We start from the raw sequence: 6,796 nt of genomic DNA, 5'->3' as shown, positions 1-6,796 counted from the left end.
GGTTAGTCCTTTTAACATTGCAGATTTGAAACCTTACTTGGGAGCCGATGATGAGCTTGAGTCGAGGACGACTCCAATTCAAGAGGGGGAGGATGATGAGGATATCACTCCTTCGGATACATACAATGATCCTCCATTGAACTTTCAAGGTCCAATCACAAGAGCTCGCGCACGACAATTAAATTTAGAGGTGAGCTCGTTCCTAAGCAACTCTTTATATAATTTTGAGAATAGATTGCTACCTAATGATTATATGTTGCTTAGGAATCATGGAGAGGACAAGGAGACACATAGAGGAAGGCTTGGAGGCGTGGAGGAGCAGCTAGGACGTCCAACAACAGCAGGAGTTCCAGTCCAACTCGAGTCCGAATCAGCCTCGACCTCCAGGACCAGCGAGCAGTAAAACGGACGCCCAGGACTCATCCGGACTCCGTTTTCGACGATCCACATATGGTTGGAAAGATAATTTCATAAGGAAACCAATGGCGTTGGTTTGAGGTCTAAATTCCTTCTGAGTCAACGAAAAACGTCGAAACAAATCAGCGTCCAGAATCTGTCCCGGTGCTGCGTCACCGTTTTTAGTCCATTGGGCCGTGTATCGTCGTTGGGCCCATTAGGGGGGGCGTGTCCAGGGGGTGTGACGACCCTTAGACCCTTATTATCAGCCGCCGCCGCTCTCGTTAGGGGGGTTTTTTGTTTAGATTATTCTATCAAGAACAGTTTCGCCGTTTCGTCGGTTTGTGAGACTCCAACTCGTGAGATTAATCATTTATCTGCAATTTGGTTGCATTCTTCCTTGTTCTTGCTTGTGTTCTTCGATTCGCAGGCAAGGATTTTAGCCTTCTTGGCGAGGTCAACCGTGCAACGCCAGTTGATAACCAGAGGAGACGTGGTGCTGCGATTGCGGGGTTTCGGATCGTGTTGTTCAGAAGCCGGATCGACTTGTGTCTCGTTTCCACTAAATCGAGAGTAACAGAACCTTTCGAAAGATCGGGAACCCTTGTTCATACTAAGATACCATTTGCGAGATCATTTCCCCGTCCAATATATGCACCCATAATGTTTTCTCCGGTTGTTTGTATAGTTTTTTTTTCTTCTCTCGGTGGATCCTACAACTTTTTCTCGTATGTTGGACCGAGTCTAATGACTTTTTTCCGGTTGACAGTTAACAAACATCTTAATTTCTCCGGTTACGGTATTGAAACAAATTACTTTTTCCAGTTGCGGACGGACTGGCTCACTCCGGCGAGGTCAGGCGTGTCTGGGCGCCGGCGCATGGACAATTCACAATGTTTAACACATACGGGTCAATAGTGTAAGAGAATTTTCTTTATTGTGCAGAAGTGTAGAAACTCTACTTGTACCATACTACAAGAAGCACGATGAAGTGGTCGTTTTGGTCGTTTCCTAAAGTTCCTCTGTCAAACTTGCACACTGACGCACTGAACAAGATCTTAATTAAGCATGACAGCAGTTACTTTAGGTTATGTCTAGTTCTGCTCTCTTATTATACAACTGATGATGTGTTGGGCTGTGTGGCCTACATATACTTTTGGGCGGTTATGCATGCTTCGGCCTTCTTCAGGGAACATAAAGCATTTTTCGATGAAGTATTTGTTGCTGGCCAAACACAAAAATACAGCCAAGCATTTGATTCGTGGAACATGCATGCAATTGAGATCTGTAATTGATAGAATAAGTTTCTTCCTTTTGAGAAAGCAATGGTCTAAATTTGTTTCTAATGCTCTTAATCTTCTTCAGCGCATAGTTGATATGATTGATCAAGGTCAAAACAAGTACATATGATTAATGAAATTTTGAGGTGGTGAGGCTGATTAGCTTCTTATTGTCACAAACTTTATGAAATTTCGCAAACCTTGTACAGAATGCAGATATTTGTTCAGTATAGTAAATTGTTCGATATTTTTATTCAAGTAGTGGTTTTCTAAGGCCATTTAAGGCTTCGAGGAAAGGAGTAAATCGTATATGGTCCGTTGAGTTATGATGTGGAACCCTTCAATGTCACATCATTCTTTTTGTCTCTTATGCTGACGACATCATATTTCTGGTCTCTTGTTAAACGACAAAGCATCTGCCACATAAGAAAGTTTCTTAAGTACACATAAATTTTACATCATGCATAGTTTAAAAATTCAATTAATCTTATGATTCAAAACATGTTGTGTGGTTTATTTGGGTTTTGTTGTAATGTATGGGCACTCAGCTATATATTACTTTATGAAAAAATTACTCTCATTACAACTCGCGAACATCTAATTAGTTTTCTGTTAAAAAATCCTGTCGAAAAAAGGAATGGCAGCGCTTCTGCCCCATTTTCGAAAAAGAAGTGGCGAAATTGAGAAGCAGCCTTCTGCCACTTCCGATACATAGGTGGTGGTGTACAACCTGCGTTCCCAATCCCTCGGGCAGGAAGGTGCACCTGTTGGGCTGGGTTGCTTGCTGGGCCAGCTCGATCAGTGAGAGGATTCAGCCCAGATCATCCCTCGCGATAGGGAATGCAGGCGTCATCCGCATGCAACAAGATCCTCTGACGTTAGATTATCTCTAATCATATTTTATTTATTTGGTTTCTTTTTCGATTTCTCTTCTTATTCCTTTTTTTTTTTTTTTTCTCTCATCTACAACAACTTCTTTTCAAAAGGATTCGTAGAGGAAAAGAAGAGAGAATCCTACTAAAAAAAATGATCTTATAAATTTTTTTATAAGAACTGTGAAGAAAAATCGTTAGAGTGCTATAAAAAAAAATCCTTTTGTGAAAAAAATTTGCACCTTAACGGAAATCGGTTGATCCGCATGGCCTCCCAACAGAGAAGCAATGGGCGAGTGCTTTTTTCCTCTCTCCTCCCCCTGTCGTTTTCTTTTCGGTTGTGAACATCATCAGTCATCACCCTAATATACCCTAAACACCAATCACCAGTACGTACCGGCAAGAGAGTCAACTTATTGGAGCCCGGTGCGACCGAACCGAAGATTGAGCAGCTGATCAGAAAGATCGATGGACGTGGAGACGGGCGTCAGCGCGGCGGAAGGGACGGCGGTTGCAGCGCCGCCCTCCGCGGGGACGGCGTGCTGGAAGGCACCGGCGGCGATGGTGCTGGTGCAGCTGTTCAACACGGGGATGGTGCTGCTCTCCAAGGTGGCAATCGGCGGCGGCATGTTCGTCTTCGCGCTCCTCGCCTACCGCAGCCTCTTCGGCGCCGCCGTCATCCTCCCCTTGGCGCTCCTCCGGGAGAGGTGCGTCCGTACGTCCGGCCCCTCGATCCCATGCGCACCTGCTTGTCGCCGATCGAGCTACTATATATTGCCCCATCATCGGTCGAAACCTAACTGAGCTCGTGATTTTCTTGCTATATTCTGTTCCCTTCAAAAGTTTGTAGCGTTAGATAAAATTTGGAAACAACCTAGACATAGCGAGCCCTAAATAGCGGTTGCAGCAGCATAGCGGCAGCACAGAAAAAAGCTACAGCAGCTATAGCTATGCTTTGTATGTTTTAATATTCAAACAATAGCAAAGGACAAATATATATGTGCACAAGATAAGTCAGAACCATCACATAAGAAAAAATCTGGTACTTTAGAACCACTAATACATATCCATAAGTTGACCATAGCTATAGTCCTAGAATACAAAATATCAAATATGAATGCCAGAGTACTGAAAAAGAGGAAGATTATTTGATGTGTTGCTATATTTTTTCTCATAGTTCAACCTTATAATAGATGTATTTGGGACTTCTAATAAATTAAAAATTCAAATTAGCTTGTTATTTTGTACTATGTATACATATGTAGGATAGTGGAGCTATTGCTGGCTACAAGCTACGGTGAATAACGGAGCTATAGCACTCGTAGCTAATAAGCGGAACATTGGCTCATAACTTAGCATTTGTGGTTTGTAACATCTATACTTGCGCTATAACTAGCTACTAAGAACATTGCTGCAAATAAGATCTTCAATAGAGCATCCTGGGATATGGAAGGATACATGGAATTTAAGGTTCACAGTGAATCTCGGGAATTTTTCCTGAATGCTGTGAGCAATTTGTTTCCAGTGGAATTTTAGTTTTATCAGTCCTAATTGGTTCTTTGTTCGTCCGTTGTGTAGGGGGAAGTGGAGAGAGATGGATCGGCCCGCCGCGGGATGGATCTTCCTCAATGCATTCATTGGGTATATATGTTTAAAGTTTTTTGTGGGGATATAGTTATTAGACCATCTCCAACGGCTTTCTTTCGCAAGTTTCGTTCCCTTCACGAAGGGATTCATGTTTTCTTCAGCATTTCAACAGCTTCCCTTCACGGTTCTCTCCACTCCGAGATTATCTCTCCCATTCCCTCTACCCTGGAATTTTCTCTTCTTTCCCTTCGCAAATCCTTTTGAAAGGAAGCTGTTGAAGATGAGAGAAAATAAAAGACATATGAATGAGGAGGGGGAATCAAGAAGGAAAGGAAATGAAAGGAATATGGTTGGATATGGTCTTATGAGGCTCCAAGCAAATACTTCCCCAATCCCCCGATGGTCATAGATATGTGATGTTCCAAAATGTTCCTAATTAAAATCAACTTATGATTCCTCACCAATTAATTTCCATTTCAACGTATTTATACATAAAAAAGTTATAAAACTATAAAATACTTTTTGAGGCATATGTATACATTCTTTTTATATATTCAATCTGAATATTCATATTTCATAAAGATATCGATACCAAAAGTTTAAAGCGTTTAGCAGTATCTGTTTCAAAACATCGCTTATCATCTGATCCATTTAAATGTCATACAGCTATGCTGTGCCAATGAGCCTATACTACTATGGCCTGCAAGATACAACAGCATCCTACGCCATCATCTTTCTGAATATAATTCCTCTGACAACCTTCATCCTCTCCCTCGTGTTCAGGTATAGCTTATATGGAGGTTAACCTATACGTCACATGCAACATCTTCAATCTCTAATGGTGGTATCTCCACTCGATTACATGGCTGGGTCAACCCTTGGGCATATATTGACCAATTTACTACGCCATGATTTGCAAAAACAAACATGTAAACTTTGACCTCAACCATATGTATATGATTGTTCATGCCTTAGAATGGAGGCCTTGCGAATCAGGAGCATGACAGGATTGCTCAAGATCGCAGGAGTTGTGCTCTCTGTCGGAGGCACGATGATCGTCAGCCTCTACAAGGGAATTACGCTACATATATGGAAACCCATTCTTCACCACCGCAACGAAGAGCAGATGGAAGTTGCAAGTCATCAGCTACGGGGGACGATCCTATTGGTAGGCAGCAGCTTCATGTTTGCTTGCTGGTACCTAATTCAGGTAATCATGCATGCCCGGAGTTGTGACCTTGTCTGAACATTGGATAGCATATTTAGAGTAAATTTGGCTCAAATTCGTGATGTTTCCTTTTTTGACCTATGGTCGTAGTCGAAGGTTCTCAAGGTGTACCCATTCAAATATTGGTCGTCCATGGCGACGTGCTTGGTTGGAGGGTTTCAGACAGCGCTTGCTGGAGTTATAACGAGGAGGGACAAGAATGCTAGCTTGGAAGATAGGATGTGATATAAACCTTGCGACCATCATATACTCGGTAACCGATCAGATTTTTCCAATTCAACAAAAACTCCATGCAGGTCAAGGCTGTTCCTAGAATTTTTAAGGCTTTCTTTGGTTGTGGGGGGGCTTCCCCTAGTTCTGTTCACCACCTAATTGGGTCTAAGTAGAGTGACTTGGTTTGGGTGTGAGTTCGGCTTATTTTTAGTTGGGTTTTGCCTTTGACAACCTGTTACCTATTCTTTTTTCTTTTCAGAGTCAAACTTTGGTTAAGAAATGCTATCACTTCTCTTTGGAGGTTCACTAGAGCTTAAATTAAAGTAATTGGCAAATGTGACGACTGAAGCTGAATAATACAAGCTTAAATTAAAGTTGCGGTACCGCTTTTGAATTAATTGAAAATCCTGATGGATGGAGCTAATATAAGTAGCTATCACAGACGAAATTTGCAAAAAAGTGCAATGCGCTCAACTAGTTGCAAGGAAATTAATATCACAGCGTCTTGGTTCAGGGGGCACTTGCAACGGCTGGGAAGTATAGCCTGAACTCGTGGGCTGTGGCTAAGAAAGGACCAGCATATCCTCCAATGTTCAGCCCACTATCAGTAGTCTTCACTGTTGTGCTGGGCTCCATCTTCCTAGGAGACGACATCACAGTAGGAAGGTCAGTTGCTTTTTCTCCATGCTATATTTTTTCTTGCTTCAGTAAAAAATGATAATTCTATTTAATGCCATCTCTCTGATATCTGCTAACGTTAACTAAGACCTAATTAGCACAATGGATTATTCTCTGATGGAGTTCTGTAACAACTGATTGTGTTGCACCTCTTGTTTTTTCTGAGTGTGCAGTCTCATCGGCATAACAATGGTGATTGTTGGGCTCTACGTCTTCCTCTGGGCTAAAGCGAAGGAGCTACCTGAAAAGTAAACATGTAAGGAGGGTACAGAGTTATTGTAAACTACAGAACATATACAGTTGTATTCGCATGACAGATAATCTAAGATCGTTCAGTTGGAGAAAATTAAGTATTTCCCCGTACACACCCCGAATGATAATGATGTTACAGAAAAAATCATACCTTGTAATAGTTACCAATCCATATGGAAAAATAGTATATTGATAACTCTACTGTATATACATATAAATATATAATTGAATGGAGTTTACCATGAGCCCTAAGTATTATTCACCGAAGTTGGGCGTGGAGTTGAGGATGA

General features: G+C 41.8%; 1 pseudogene; it reads left to right on the top strand.

Moving 5' to 3' along the window:
• The first annotated feature begins 2,923 nt into the window (after positions 1-2,923).
• On the top strand, positions 2,924-6,550 carry LOC133887412 (WAT1-related protein At1g44800-like; annotated as a pseudogene).
• Positions 6,551-6,796: the final 246 nt, after the last annotated feature.

The sequence above is a fragment of the Phragmites australis genome, chromosome 12 (genome assembly GCF_958298935.1).
Source record: "Phragmites australis chromosome 12, lpPhrAust1.1, whole genome shotgun sequence".
NCBI classification, from domain to species: domain Eukaryota; kingdom Viridiplantae; phylum Streptophyta; class Magnoliopsida; order Poales; family Poaceae; genus Phragmites; species Phragmites australis.
Note: the sequence above shows the minus strand (reverse complement) of the source record. Positions and strands in the feature narration are given on the sequence as shown.